Source organism: Lepisma saccharinum, chromosome 2, assembly GCF_977018435.1.
Source record: "Lepisma saccharinum chromosome 2, izLepSacc3.1, whole genome shotgun sequence".
Lineage (NCBI taxonomy): Eukaryota > Metazoa > Arthropoda > Insecta > Zygentoma > Lepismatidae > Lepisma > Lepisma saccharinum.
In genome coordinates this window covers 165,980,359-165,997,259 of record NC_139230.1, presented here as the reverse complement: position 1 = coordinate 165,997,259, position 16,901 = coordinate 165,980,359, and the positions used below count along the sequence as shown (strand labels likewise).

General features: G+C 35.8%; 1 protein-coding gene across 4 annotated transcripts in view; it reads left to right on the top strand.

Moving 5' to 3' along the window:
- The first annotated feature begins 2,310 nt into the window (after nucleotides 1-2,310).
- The window catches only part of HUWE1 (HECT, UBA and WWE domain containing E3 ubiquitin protein ligase 1), a 286,413-nt gene continuing 271,822 nt past the window's right edge, over nucleotides 2,311-16,901 (top strand). For 3 of the 4 annotated variants that reach the window (XM_083117661.1, XM_083117662.1, XM_083117659.1), the window contains exon 1: nucleotides 2,311-2,408. The gene's annotated coding sequence lies outside the window, so the exon portion shown is untranslated. Of the gene's footprint in view, nucleotides 2,409-2,564; nucleotides 2,584-16,901 lie in introns of those variants that run through there. The other variant, XM_083117660.1, reaches the window with a different exon arrangement.

Sequence of the window (16,901 nt, the reverse complement as noted above, 5' to 3'; positions counted from 1 at the left end):
TACTTTTAGTTTCAAGTATAGTTTACTAAGAATAATATCGAAGACACACACAAATTAGTGTAGTTGCGAGTGTTCAATGTAATTTCTCTCTCAAGGGATCAGTAAGAAATCTACATCAATACGCACAATAAAAGTAAAACAAGAATGGAAAACAATAATGACTATGAAATCTAATTGATTTATATTAACATAAAGCAAAAGCTAAATAAGACCTTAACATAATAAAACCACTTCAACTAGTATTTCATAATATATTGACATATTTAACCAGTTAGTAAGGGAATTAGTTTGCTACGTATATCTGATATATGCAAAAGTAACAAATTATATTCTTTATGTGTAATTAATAATAATAATACTAATATATTTTAAATTTAGTAATTAATTTTTACTTTGGTAAAATTTTGATACCCGCAAAACGTATATCTTCAATTTTACAGGAGAAAGTACTTACCGAACTGACTTTCTGTTCACTTTTGAAAGGTCGTGGAAGTGTTTTTTCCCATAGCTTAATTTATTTCGCCGGTAAATCATGTATTTTTGAAGATTAATGTCTCTCCAATGCACGAAATCTGTTGCCTCTATGTCCTTCCACTACGTGAACCAAATGTTGCGTGCGTTCGATGATGTAACCCCCGGTCAGTGTTTCCAACCACGCCGTTGTTTTGCAAGAACATGACAATTTTAACTATGTTTGCCTAACCTAACCTAACCTTGCCGTGCATGGTTCGTGGGGTTTTCGAACCCGGAAAAAATACAAATTCAGTAACACGAAAGTAGGTATTTTTCGGTGAAGAAGGTTGGAAACACTGCACACCCACTGGTCAACGCTAGTCAAGATTTGCCCGCCATATTGTGTGTAACGCAACTCAAAACCAAAGAACAACAATTACTCGATATGTGGAAAATTGAAATTATTTTCGTGAAAAAACGAAATCCCACCTTCAAGAATCCTTAGCATTACATAATACGTAAGTACCAATGTGAAAAAGAAGAAAATAAAGGAATTTCAGACGTTTGGTGGATACTGACATTTTAATTTTACTTTTAATAACATTATAAATATGTATATCGTCTAATTTATATGTATGTTTGTGGGGGAGGGGGTTTGTAGATTAAGATCATTCACCCCCACCAGTCTTAAGGTAAAAGTAGGTGAACAACTGCCTTCCCACGCCTTCCTAATCGCCGCCACTGTTTCAGTGAACTAGACATGACGAATCAAATCGTATGATTCATTGAATCGAGTCGTTCACGAACAGCAAATACAGCAGAGCCACCTGCTGTTAAAATAGTTAGCTAAAAGCAGTGATGCCAAAAGCAGGGAAATTTCCCTCGGCACAGGGAAATTTGAGGGTGAAAAGGGAAAAGGGAAATTTAATGAAAAATAGCTAAAAAACAGGGAAATTTAAACTCACATTTTCGATTCATTCTTTTAAAAAGTTCGAAAATATTTTTTTCAGCGTGTACTTTTCCAAATGAATAGTTAGCAACAGTGACACTTTTCAGTAAACTTTCTTTCTCCCTGTTATAGCATAGATTACCTTGACAGGTCAGTCTTATATTTGTCGCGTTTCCTAGGAAGGCCTCAAGGCACGAGCCGCGCTGCACCTGGAAAGAATTTGGGACTCGATTTTCAACTTCTTTCCTTGTTCCATCCATCATTTCAGAACGTGTATTAGTGGCTGTGTGTGTGACTTTGTGTGTCCTGTGTCGATGCAAGGAGAATGGAAGAGATGACTGATAGGAAGCTACCTGCAACTCCCAAAAAGGTTAGAAAACGTCGTGGGGATTTATCTGCCCATGAAAAGATATCTGGGAAACATGTGAAAAAATTTCGTATTGAGTGGCTGCCCATTACTTCAAACTTTTATGATTTTCATAAACATTTAATAATAATAATAAAAAAGTTTGTTCCTCAAACAAAACAGGAGTAAAAAAAATAATATTAACAGCAGGCCCCTAGCTAAGCTTTGACAATGGGTGTGTTTCAAAGTCCGACAACCATTGCGCCGCAGACGATTTTTTTTTTGTTTTGGGGATTTTTTCAACATATTAGTGTTTTATTTTAAAATTCAAATGTTTATTTTAGGATAATTATATTATGAAACTATGATCAGTTTATAGTATTTTATTCAATGGGGGGTTTGAACCCACTAAACCCCCTTATATACGGTCCTGATTAACAGTTATAGTAATACAAAGATACAGCTTCAGATGTGTTTTGAAAAACGAGGGAAATTTAGGTCGAAAAAGGGAAATTTTACACTGGTAAAAGGGAAATCCTGTACTCGGAGATTGGCAACACTGGCTAAAAGTGCCTGTACTTTGCAGTGAAAGAGATTGTAGCTGTTGTACTAAGATTTTATACTTTCAGTATGGCGTGTGAAGTACATAATTTTTATTAGGTAAGGTGTAACATAGAGTATGAAATAGGTTGAAATTAGTGTATATGTCGGTAAAGAATTAGGTTGAGTTGTCAAGCTCAAATTCTATTCTGGCGCTTACTCATCCGGGCTCTTGTTGTTGAGAGTTCCAATATGGCGGCCTATGTGTTTGATGTATGGTTGCAAATATAACATGGTAAACGAATATTCTGGAGTTTATATAATAAGCGTGATCAATATAATATGAACTGACTGTAATATTTCTAAATGCAGATGTTTTTATGCAATAATTTAGAAAATTGTGTTCAAGAGGAATGAATGTTACATTGGTTTATTGTCATCTTGTTTATTATAATTTGGTTCTTGTGATTTATGCAGTGCAATTATTGCTACTGGTGATTAATGATTTAATATTTTATCTATAAGCAACGCATTTTGTTCTTCACGAATTGTAGCTATAGCTAAGTGAAATTGCTCGAATTGTCATTGTTCTTCAAAATAAAAGTTCGTAATTCACATGAAGTGTCATCTCGTGTTTTTACAAGACAAATGTGATGTTTCGACAGGTCATCCTGTGAGTATTTGTTCTTTAACACAACACTATTCCGATGCTGATAGAAATCTAGTTACTGAAGATCAGTGACATCGAGAATAAAAAAGTTGAAAAATAAATCGTAGTATGTTCAATTTGCGATCAGTCTGATTAGCACATTTTCCACGAAAATGACAGGGTTTTGACACCACCTGATATTATGGAATAATGGGGACAGTTTTGTGGTCGAATGTGGTGACGTGACGAAGACAGAAAAACGTGTGGTTTTGTGTGCGTTTTAGGTATTTGTGCAGCAATCCTCCTCTTGTGTTTTTTACTGCATAATTCGTTTGTCACGTTTTGTTGTTCTGGAGTCATTTTGGGCTCTGGCGGATTTTGGACACTTATTAATGCTAATATTTACATTTTAATAGCAAAAAGTTATGCAATGAATATGATAGAAGGATGGATATAAATCAGTTTTAATATTGTCTACTACTTGCCAACTTGTTGAAGTGATTGTTTGGTTTTACCACTAGAACATGTTCAAGCTTGATTTTACTGTGATTCACTGATGGGAAGACAGGAATCATCATTTACTTACCTCTGTTCCCGGTTTTTCATGTTTTTGGGAACTTATCATATAAGAGAATGGGGAATGCATTCTGAATACTAAATATGAGTGTAGAATATTGGAGAACTACTTTGCATGCTTGAAAGTGTCTGAAACTATTATTTTATGAGAAATTATGTTGTGGTAAGTAGCATGTGACCACTCTCGTAAGTCCGGGATGCATTTTTTTCACATGGAGACCATGCTGGAGAGGCAAGAAAGTAGAAATTTTAATGAAGTTAAACCTGACTATCCTAACCTACTCAAAAATAGAGCACTGTAAGCATGTAGGAACATAATTGTAATGTTAGGGGTGTCAAATTTCCACTACTTAACTTACTCATACAAGCATATAGAAAAGGAATGGGAAATCAGTTCTTCACAAAAGATGCAGAATGGTCTACGGTGGCGTAGTGGTAACGTTGTCACCTTGTAATCACCAAATAGTATTTACATTGCAGTTTTGGAAATGGAAGTAATGATAAATAGCTGAAAACCATGCTGCAGGAAAAACATTATTCTTGGAATGGGGGAACATATGTATGTGATTGTTTTCACCAGATCTTGTGAAAAGCAGAAACAGCTTCTTTCACCGCAAAAATATATAATTTTAAATGCTTTCATGCTATTTTCCCTCATCATTATTGATTTGCATTCACGCACAACTCGAAAGTATCAATGAGACAAATTATTTTTCAAGGGAAAATTTAGCATTATATCAATGATTCATGTAATGCAATATTTATGTTGGATTAAGTAAGTTTATTAAAAATAGTATAGCGAGTGGTTCAGAGTAAGAAATGTAATAACTGCTCTCATCTTTACATAAGTATTTTTTGGGGTAGTCCTGACAGTGTGGATGGTTTTGATGGTGTTAGAGCATTAATTGGCTTAAATTTTTGTTTTTTTGATTAGAATTCTCAGGTTTGATTGATTTAATGTCTGATTATCCATTTTCATCTGTTCGTAAGAAAGAGACTAACAAAGTTGCACACTTGATGTACGTTGTACAGATGCATAAGTAATACTTCACTAATTAATAGTTTCCACAATTTGTAACTACATTAAATTTCAGAATCAATTGTGATCTTTCGATTAAAGTATAACTCACCTTGTAACTCAGGGGTCCCAGGTTCGATACCCGGTGGAGGCACATTGCACAGTGGTTCAGATCCCACTTTAAACTGTAGGTCCAGTCTCGATTAACCTATTTGTGCATAGAAGTGGACTTAAAACAGCAAGTCAATAATTTCTAAATTTCTGCATATCGTATTGATTTTTCAGAACCATTATTATTGGATATTTTTGGAAATGTGGAAACACTAAATACATTTTCAAGTGTTATCAGTGACACTGTGCTCTTGCCATGTTTGTAACTGCCAGGCTTAGGTGATGCTTTTTTTCTTTTTATGTAATTGGGTGTTTAACTTTGAAATTTTTCCTGGTACACATAGAATTATAGGTGAAATTTATTTTTTTGTTAAAATTACCACTCATGAAACTTAAATTACATTTTCTTGAGGGGTACACAGTGTTTGGCTACAATTATGAACTTTTTTTTTAATTAGTACTGGTGAAGATATGTGCAAGTCCACTCATTATTGATAATCTGTGGATTGTAAAAAATCACATCTGCTTTCTGTTACCTTAATTCCTTACTTTTTTTTGGCCATTTTACCATATATGACCATGAAAATTTCATCAATTTTTGCACCAATGTTCACATCACTTTGTTATATTTACTACTAGTGTCAAGCAGCTGCAAATTTTGTTGATACCAATGGAAAACTAGTCTATAGTTGTTGTTTTGTGTGAAGAATGAGCAGAGTGATTTTCAAATACAAAATTTTACTCAACATGTAAATAAAAAGCTGCAAAAAACATTAAAAAGAAAGCATGTTGTAAAGTACAGCACAGCAATAACATGGCAGAAAATGACATCACTGACTCACTTAAAAGTCGTATAGTGTATAGGCCAAACATTGGGGCCTTGGCTTACCTACCGGCTGTCGGTCTCCCTCCACACCTCTTTCAGCATGGAGATCTTCAACCAATGTTGGGATAGGCGGGGGACAGCCTGACGTTTACCGAGCCGTTGTAGGTCTGCGCGACCGACTTTCGCTCACTCACTCGGATCTCCCCAATTTCCTCACGATGGTGGGTTGCCACCGGTCCTATACGCAGGCCGAAAATTCCTGGAGACTGAACCCAGGATCAACCCAGTCGCAGGTTTCTTAGGCCGCACGGCCCTGGAGGAGGACACTGACTCACTTAGAAACCGAAAATTGATTAACCTGGTTTTCTTCCCCTGGCCCTTCATATCTACAACTTATACAGGAGGATATGTGGATTCTTTAGAGTACTGGGAATGAATGTAAATTTGAAGTTTTCGGAATCTGCATTTGTGCACTTCAGAGTTGCAGAAGGTATTAATTTGTGAGGTACAGTAGAGCGTTGATTATCCGAACGTCGGTCAACCGAACGACCGCTTAACCAAACTGTGTACTCGCTCACTTTCAGATATCTGTAATGAAAAAAGTATGTGACTTAGCTGCTCGTAAGCGTGTAGGCTTGCTTAGACAGACCAAAATAAAGGATTTTTTTAAACGTTAATTTTGTGTACTGTGTGTATTGTTCATGCAAAATGCGTATGTAATATGTACATATTTTTGTTTAATAAACTGTACCACATACTATATATTCCTACTAAAGTTGCCTTTGTACGTTACTTTGTAATACGTACTTAAAGAGATGCCTGTTTTTATGAATAAATTTACTGTACAGTACTTCTTTTTGGCAAATAAACATGTACAGTTCGATTATCCGAACAAACCAGTTTTCCGAACACCCATGTCCCCCAATTACTTCGGATAATCGACGCTCTACTGTATAATGTGGTTGAAAGTAGGTTGTTCATGCTCATAAATCACAAGTTTGATACATGTTTTTTTCACATTAAGAATGTGTGAAATACTAAAACTATCAGCTTACTCAAAACACACGAGTTGTAGCTCTTAGTATGTAGAAATGTAATTATTATGCTAAGAGCACCAAACCTGACCAGCCTAACGTTGGTAATCAGAAAACCTGTTCAGTATGTCCTTGCAGACATGAAAAGCATTTGATTCTTGTAGAAAACACGTGTATCTTTATAATATTGGAATGAAACAATACAAATCTTTGGGTTGAAGAATTTCCGTGTCTGTGTGAATTTAAACTATGGCTGTTGGATTACAACCAGAAGTAATTTTTCACATGAATGGTGAAGATGGTACTGATATGTAAGTGTAAGTTAACCACTTTGTTGCCACACTTGAAGTATTTTATGAATGGCAGCAGGAGTTTGTCCCCCAAACAACAGTCAACAAAACTGGCACTTATTGGTAAACATGTATATGATGGAGCAATTGTTGTTCTGACTTTTGTGTTTGTTGGCCAAACTTCCAATTACTTCATGCTAATTTTATTCTATTTATTATATTTAGACGATATGACTTTACTATGGTGAGATTATCAGTACAATATAAAAAGAAAAGATCTTTTATAAAATACCTAAAAGTATTTACCTAATTTTCATGCTGCGGCCGGTTTGACCTATATATTCTTTATTACACGAACATGAAAATTAGGTGGGGGGAGCATGACAAAGACATAAAAGAAGGAACCCCAAGAACTAGACTATCAGAACACGTGATTGTGGAAGAACATCGAATTCAGAAGCGAGAAATAGTGAGAGTTGATCATAAACCATTAAGTAGGAATGTATATGAAGCATCGTATATCTGCAAAGGGAGGGATAATAAACTAAACAGAGAAGATAGGAAGATTGACGAAAAATGGATCAAAAGGTGGGATACTACAAGAGATAAAATTTGCTTCCAGTTCACCCCGGCCATAACCCAAGTAGGGGGAGAGGAAGGGAGTGAGAGGTAAATACACCGTACAACTTTTGGCATTCCATGAGAGGCTGCCTCAGTCAGCTGTACAGCGTTTACCAAGCCACTTCTGGAAAAGTGCTTTTAGCATGTCTTAGTAAATTGTTTGTGTTTTTATGGACTTTTACATCAGGATTCCAACGTAATGGGAGAAATAAGGCACCTACACATGTTCAACTGCCTTAAATTACATTTTAACCTTCTTATCCATTTTTACCATACCTCTTGATCAAAGTTTTGTTCGATGCAGCCAATGGCATAATTAAATTGGCATAGCTTCTCTACCTGATGAAGGGAATAGTTACATCCCGAAACGTAGTTTCGCGGAAATCATATACTCACCAACGTAAGTACTTTTAGGTATTTTATAAGATATCTTTTTATATTGTATTGATAATCTGTATTATGTGAGTAAGTCGCACCTGTATCAACATGAATTGGCTATGGTGGCATGGTAATTTAATGCATCTTTTTTGTTGTAGAACTAATTTTATGTCTCCTATGCATTTACGTAGAGTGAACATCTCTTGACTGTTGCCTGGGTAACAGACTGTCAGCTTTGATACATTTAGAGTAATACCCCATTTTGTATTTCCTCCATATCGCAGAGTAGAATAAAAATCAGTTGGCTTTGCATATTCCATTCATTTTTGTTAGACAGGTTTGGTTATTTGTTTTAATTTTTCCACACTCTCAGTAACGGTTCCAATTGTTTAATGAACATTTGCAAGGTTTTTTTTAGGACTACTAGGGATAGGAACTGCTTTAAAATAATGGAAACAATTGTGGGCCTAAGTTTGAAGCTTGGCAAAACTAATTCGCACACTTGAAAGCTTCGCTGAGTGTTATTTACCAAATATTTTTTTAATTGAAATGTTGCTTTCATATCAGGTGTTCTTGGTTTCCAATCGACTCTGAATGAGTTTTCGTGAATTTTGATGCGAGGCTTGTGCTTGAAACTAGGTATTACGTGATCAGATATTTGAAGCATTTAGGATCATTATCTTAATGCTAATAGCCTTAAACTTGACCCACCTAACAATGAAAATATTGAAGGATATTTTTTTTAATGCTGATACCTATACCTGACCCGTCTTAACTTAAAAATGGAAGCATTTAGCAAGAAATACCCCTTCATACCCCACACACTTGAAGTAGATAGCAGCAGCAGTCTGTATCAAAGATGACAGTAAACAAATGGCTGCTCGGTAACATTGAATCATTTGAGAGTATACGAAAGGGAAAAATTGTTCTTCAGAAACACTGAGCAGACAACGACTAAGACACTGAAGTATGTTTTAACACACACAATTTGAAATCGAGCTATGCAAAAAATACATGTGCACCATGATTCATAATTAAACAATTGGGCCACACTTTCTTCTTCATATATTCACCACTTTTGAATCCATGTGAATGTCTTAGTTTAAGTTTAGTTTGAATTACCCACTCCTTCTTTATAACCAGAAGACACGATTGCTGTAACTAAAGTGTATAAACATGACGACATCCACAACCTGCTTTTTAGAAAGGCATTTCTGATAAATTTCTGCTTCCCATAACTTGTGCATATTCTACAAACTTCAAACATTTACTCTTATAGAAACTTTGAAAACTTTTCTCATCCTCCCACACACCTTCAATTAGTATACCGAAGTTGTACTATAATGTAGGTTGCAAAAGTTGCCAAACTTGTAAATTTTTAGGCTAAAAATTTACTATCCTTCGGACACCTCTAATTTTTGTTTCCTCAATTTTTGACATTCATACTTACGTATCTCCTTCGCGGATCATTCCTGTTTTGATGTCAGTAAGAGCAATTTTTCACATTACCAGTACGTCTTTCTGGTAGGCCTTTTTGCTTGCCTGAGACACAATATGGCGAGAACACCTTCCTACATAATCGCGCGTCGTGCTTATCGTTTGTCAAATTTTTGACATTCAAACTTACGTATCTGCTTCGCGGATCATTCCTGAAGGTGTATTGACGTTGTTTTGATCAAAGTAAGAGCAATTTTTCACATTACGAGTACTTCTTTCTCCTAGCCTTTCCGCTTGCCTCACACACAATATGGCACGTACACCTTCCTAAATAATGACGTGTCGGGCTTGTCTTTTCTCGATTTTCAATTGTTATGCAGTGTTTCAACCTTTGGAACCCAAGAACTGCCTGTGAACAAACTTCATCAGATCTATTTCTTTTTAATGTTTTTTTTCGCGTTGTGTTACAGAGGAAATTGTAATCTTTTGTGGCGCTATCCGTGAATCGTTTTTGAGGCTATCCATTGTGGAATAAGTGTGAAACATCTACAAATTGCAAAATAAGCAAAAATAAGGCGTTACTTTTCGGAATTGAAACTGTTGATTTTCGCGAATTTTTTTGTATATATATTCTAGATCCTGATACTAACACGACACCAAATTTTAACTATGTATCCTAACCTAACTGAACTAACCTAACCACGTGCCAATGGTTCGTGGGGCTAGCGTCAATGGTTTGCAATTATTTCCAATTTCTAGATCCTGATACTAACACGAGACCAAATTTTAACTATGTATCCTAATCTAACCACGTGCCAATGGTTCGCAATTATTTCCAATTTCTAGATCCTGATACTAACACGACACCAAATTTTAACTATATATCCTAACCTAACCACGTGCCAATGGTCCATTGGGCTAGCATCAATGGTGTTCGTAATTATTTCCAATTCTAGATCCTGATACTAACACGACACCAAATTTTAACTATGTATCCTAACCTAACTGAACTAACCAAACCACGCGCCAATGGTTCATGGGGCTAGCGTCAATGGTTCGCAATTATTTCCTATTTCTGCACTCTCTTTGAACATGCATATACCCACATCCCATTCCTTCTAACGAATATCTTACATTCACTGCCACATTTTGGACATTCCTTTCCTTTCTTCACGACCCCGTGTTCAATTAGAAAACCCACTGGATCCTCCACACCCGGTACAAACTTCACCACGCATCCAGGACACGTCATGCTTCTAACTCTCGTTCCAAACGCAGAAAGTTCGAAACACTGGATACCCAATGAACATAAACAAAACACAATCACGACATGTCATGATAGTCACGACGGTGTATGAAGGTGATGGTGTACGAAGCTGTACATGCCAAACGCGGAGAATTAATTTTCAACGAACAACATGAATTTCAGCTATGAAGCATTCCCACATCACACAAAACACCTTCCCGATGTTCGACAATGCTACAAGAACTTATTACGGTAAGTAGTTTCTTCCGTAAAAATAAATAAATTTGTCCGAAGGATAGTAAACAAGTACCAATTTTAGTAGTTTGGAGTGTTCTTGCCTTTAAATGTAAAGAGCAGAAGTGACTGTGGAAGGAAGGAAATCTAACGTTGTTAATTGTTCAAACAGTAACAAAGGTGAATGATATGTTGTGAAAGGTTGTGCATGTGCTCATAGGATGTCACTCTCTGATGCATGCTTTTTGTGTACTTTGTGTACACATGCCTGAGAGGAAGGAAAGTTTGATAATACAACGACCCAATTATCCCAGCATATTCAAAACATAAATTGTAGCTCTGAAAGCATATACTAGTGTAATGAATATGGAAAAGCCATTATACAAAAAAGCTGCAGCAAGCAGTCCGAAAACACCTGTGTATCATGATGATGGAGTTAATCAAAAATTGGGCCCATACACATGCTACATGGTTCAAAGTCTTTCTTGCACAATGACTTTTCTATCTATCATATGTGCCTTCACACTGGGTAGCCAGTCATCAATTGTTGCCTAGATAAATGGGCTAATGTTCTCCAGCTTGGAAACATTTAATAATGTGCATTTTTGTTGTTGGACTATACATTTCTTTGGCCCAAGTTTTGTTTAATTCCAAATTTTTTATGGTTCGCTGGCAGTGGTTCGATTTGTAGTTAAATCTGTTAATCATACTTCAGAGTCTTGGTGATTACTTACTTCGCATTTTCTGAAGAATTATTTTTTCCTTCCATATACTCCTGTATGATTCTTTGTTTGCAAGCATAGATTTGTTTACATTGGATATGGACTGCTGTTGCCATCGATTTCACATGCGTGGGGTGCAAATGGGTAGGCAGGTCAGGTTTAGGGCTCTTAGCATTAATAAAATATCCCTAAATCCTATTGTAAGGTCCCTAAATGCTGTAGGCACCAGATCACATCTCGAGCAGAAAAGCCCCTTTGAGCCTTGCATGAAAATCTGCAAGATCTCATGTACGAGTCGACCGGAAACCAAAATTGCCTGGTCACACAAGCTACATTTCAAATCATAATTTTGCTGGTAACTAATACTTAGAAAACTTTTAACTGTGCTAATTAATTTTAATTAGTTTCCTAGGCTTTTATTTAATCTCACAATCATTTCCAGTATTCTAAAGCACCTAATTACTTCTATGTAACTTGCTAAAAATCATTAAACATTCAGAACCATTACCCTTTCTTTATTTACAGTTACAGTAGAGCGTCGATTATCCGAAGTAATTGGGGGACATGGGTGTTCGGAAAACTGGTTTGTTTGGATAATCGAACTGTACATGTTTATTTGCCAAAAAGAAGTACTGTACAGTAAATTTATTCATAAAAACAGGCATCTCTTTAAGTACGTATTACAAAGTAACGTACAAAGGCAACTTTAGTAGGAATATATAGTATGTGGTACAGTTTATTAAACAAAAATATGTACATATTACATACGCATTTTGCATGAACAATACACACAGTACACAAAATTAACGTTTAAAAAAATCCTTTATTTTGGTCTGTCTAAGCAAGCCTACATGCTTACGAGCAGCTAAGTCACATACTTTTTTCATTACAGATATCTGAAAGTGAGCGAGTACACAGTTTGGTTAAGCGGTCGTTCGGTTGACCGACGTTCGGATAATCGACGCTCTACTGTATATGTAATTAAGATCAGGTTGTTTTACATATTTGATCACTTTTTTGCTCATTTGTGTGTGAGTGGATTAGGAAAGGTTTAGTTGGATTGCATTAGTATTTGTGCACTTACTTCTTATTTATGTCAATATAACACTTTTTCAACCCAATTTCCTCAAGCAAAATTTTAGAATAAAAATTTTCACAAACTGCTTTTTAAAATTCAATTTCTGCTCAGTTTTATCTGAAGAGGCATAATGTATACTTACTCCACAATCTATGCTGAATGACTTTTCTATCCAATATGCTTGAATTCATTTCCTTGATGTGTGTTTTCTGTACGAGTCAACATTTTAATGGGGTCTTTAGGAGAATGAGGAAACATTTTTTAATGGTTGTAAATGTGTACATTTTTGAAAACCTGCATGAATCAGTGTGAAGTTGCAGGATAGTGTAAATTAGTGTGTAAAGATTTACTTCCACACACATTCATAGTTTTCTAAACACCTTCCTTATCCTTCTGAACAACTCTTAAACATTGTTACAAAGTCTGAATGTGGGCCAAGTTAACACAATTTCATTAAGTAAAATTTTAGAATAAAAATTTTCACAACTGCTTTTTAAAATGCAATTTCTGCTCAGTTTTATCTGAAGAGGCATAATGTATACTTACTCCACAATCTATACTGAATGACTTTTCTAACCAATATGCTTGAATTAATTTCCTTGATGTGTGTTTTCTGTACAAGTGAACATTTTTTAATGGTTGTAAATGTGTAAATTTTTGAAAACATGCTTGAATCAGTGTGAAGTTGCAGGATGGTGTAAATTAATGTGTAAAGATTTACTTCCACACACATTCATAGTTTTCTAAACACCTTCCTTATCCTTCTGAATAACTTGTAAACATTGTTACACAGTCTGAATGTGGGCCAAGTTAACAGATTTCATGTCGCCCCCGCCCCCTAAGAAAAGAACAAAGAAATATTGGAAGTGGGCATGGTACCCTTTACCCTCTGTACCCCCTCCTGAGAAAGTTAAATATTTTGCATGGTTTTTGAACATTTTCGTTCGTTTTTTTTCACTGAGGTGTGTTATTGTGAAAGAACCTTACCATGAAGCAGAACAACATGAGAATATAGCACCCACCACGACATTCATCAATAGCTATAATTTTATGTCATTAGGTTTGGAGATGATAGCAAATTCCAATGTGTTCTTATGCTATTTTAGTGTGCATACAAACTGTTTTTACTAATAAGTGCTCTAAGATGGCAGGTTTTTTTACTTACGCAGGCCATACTTTTGGATCAAATATCTAAGTTATTTGTGTTTTCTGCATACTGGAACCAATTTTATATTACATAAAACATCAAAATATGTCTATTAAAACAAAATTGAACATAATTCTTGAGGGGGGTACAGTGGGTTATTAGTGCCATGGACACAACTGACATGGTTGTGACTGCACCTGGTTTCCTTCATGGATTGCATATGTAAATTATTTGACAGTAGTTGAACAGCTGCAAGTTATGATTGTCACATTGTGGTTTCATCATCCCCATAATTTTTGCACTTGCTGAACATGACCTCCAATTCCATTCTCTTCTCCTTTTAATGCATGTAAATACTCTACATTAATACTTGGTACTCTTGCTGGAGAATTAAACATATTTAAGTTTGTTTGCATTGCTTTCGTTTTTGATAAGAGAAGATGTTGGAAGTAGCATATGTAACATTAATTGTGAAATATTGAAGGATATTACCCAATGGGAGTAAAGGCATTGTTAATATCTACATTAGTTTATTAATACTGTGATAACACAATTTAGTGTAGTCCCTCTGGAAGAGTTTCTTAGAGTATCATAGTTACTTTAGTTGTAAACTAATCACAATAATAAGATGTTTTACGTTAATGCAAAATGATTGCAGCATGAATAGGTTACCAGGTTACTAGTATTAGGAACTTATTATTGCTTAATCTTTTGTTAATACTGTCTCTTCGAACATCTTCGAATTAGAAGCAATCAAAGTGAGAATTTCATACTTTTCAAACACACTGCATATTAAATTTCTCCTGTGTGTGTAAAAGAAACACTAGATAAAATCATGGTCGTAGAGTCTGTAGGAAAGTTTTTCCTTTGCCATAAAGTTAGGCAATGCCATGCAGGCTAGTGAGCATTTCAGGATCTAGGTGCCCCGTTTTTTTGCCGACGGCTTTAGATTTCTTTCAAACAGAAGATATGAAAGTCATATTAAATGCTGGAATCTGCTTTCTTCCCAACATGACACCTGTGCAGGTACACTCGAAGCTTCCACACTCTTTGTAAAGGACCATTTATCATATTGGGTAGCCAGTATTTGCTTTCTGGAGGGATCGCCACATGCAACTGCTCACCTTGTTGTAACCAAACTTCCAAACCTGAAGAAATGGTTTGCAGGCAATACTGTCAAATGAATCTGATAAAATCAAACTTATATGCATCTTCAAGTATACAGCTCTTCTGACACTACAGAAATTATATGTACCTTTGTAGAGAAACAATCTATCCCCTGCATGTCTTCAATCCCCAGTGTATTCTGCAAAATGATGTTATGAAGCAAGTAAAGGGGATGGAGAAACTCTCAATCCGAACGTAATAATAGCACTTGTCTTTGAAAAACTCTGTAAAGGAGAGAATTGAAAGAAAAAGAATCGAGGAAAACTTTTGTGCACTTTAGACACTACATGAGGATTTTGCAGATTGTACTCTTCCAAGCCATATTATTGCTAGCTTGACGCATAGACTCGGAAGCCCCATCTAGTGGGCTGCACTTTTTAACACTCGGTGCAGTGCAGGTGTATCCAGTGTCAAGGGTGGTGCAAGGAAATTACGTTCAACCAACTAGACGGAAAGGAGTGTTCGAGTTCAGAAGATTCAACAAATGCCTGTCTGCTGCTTTAAACGGTCATTTGATTATTTATCACGCACCACGTGACCATACACCATACATACACCGGTCCGGAAGGTAGTGCAGACCAATTACACTACTTGACTCCAAATCAACGAATGAATTACTCTGTGTAGCATCGTGCAACCAACTAGACGTTTCAGTTCAGAAGGAACAATAAAATTGCATGTAAGAATAATGCAGATTTAAAATTAATAACATTGAATTGTGTACTAAACCGTAAAAAAAATAAAAAAAATAGCATCGACTTTGAGGAGAAAATAAAACTACAAATTTATGTTCCTAGATATATGCTGTCTACGATTTCTACATGATAGCTACTATCTTGATATTCTTATTGGAGCTTTGAGCATATCATAGTATTAGTAACTAGTATTTTTCATTTTGAAATTTTCTAACCCATGGTAAACTGACAAATAATATAAGATGCCCCAATTGTCATGTACAGCTGCAGAGCTAATGAGGTGAGTTGTGCCAAGGTCATTGTAATTCTGTATCCTGCCAACAGGCGGCAGGTAGACCTGCACTTTCTGAACTGAGTTGCAAAGCTACATAATCAATGACTCATATGGAATGTCAGGAGTGTGGTGTTGTTTATTGTGAAGTAACGTATTATCTTATTCCAAGCAGAATGATATTTTGATGACTATAGTGAAGAATTAGTTTTGTGAGTACCAAATTTTGTCTTGAAAGATTTTATGTTAATTTTTAATCGGTGTATGCTACTTTAGACATCTGTGTTTAGCTTCTATGCAAGGTGTTGTCCAACATAATGAAAACATGCTTGAGCTTGTATTCAAGCTCAGGGTGGGGCATTCTAGCATTTCAGCATTTATTGTAGGAAGTACACGGGTGAAAATTAAAGAAAAGGCAGAGGAATGCTTAGATAGTTGTTACATCAAATAACTAAATTTTAAGCATTATCCCGTACTCTTCCTTATTCTGATTTCTTAATGTGTTACATGTGATGTGAATTGTAGGCTTAACAATGATTGCATTTATGCAAGTTTCATGGGTTAATGGAGGAGGGGTGCCTGGTTTGAACAGGACATGTGCCAATTAGAATGTGTTTGGGCAGAAAGGTATTTATGAGTATTTCATGAGGTTAGATGAATCATGATGTGTGACGTGAAAACTTTTTTTTTTTATCTCTGTGGGTTTTTTGGGGAGGGGGGGGGGTGTGAAACAACTCTGTGTTGTGAAGGACCTCTGTGAAACAAATAGCTGTCTAATTGATTATATTCATTTTGACGTCGGCGGCGCATGATTGGAAATCGTGCCGAAAGAACACGTTTTCTGGCAAGCGAGAACAGGGGTAGTGAAACTTAAAAATATACCTACTGTTTAACACTTTTGGTGGTGTTATTGAAGTGGGGATTTTAAAATGAAGTTTGTTTCCTTCAATGCATTGTGTGTGTGTGTGCGTGTGTGTGTGTGCGTGCATTGTTTTTGTTTTAATTGTGAAAGTGTGTGTGTGTGTGTGTGTGTGTGTGTGTGTGTGTGTGCGTGTGTGTGTGTGCGTGCATTGTTTTTGTTTTAATTGTGAAAGGTCATACCTTTATACGGTT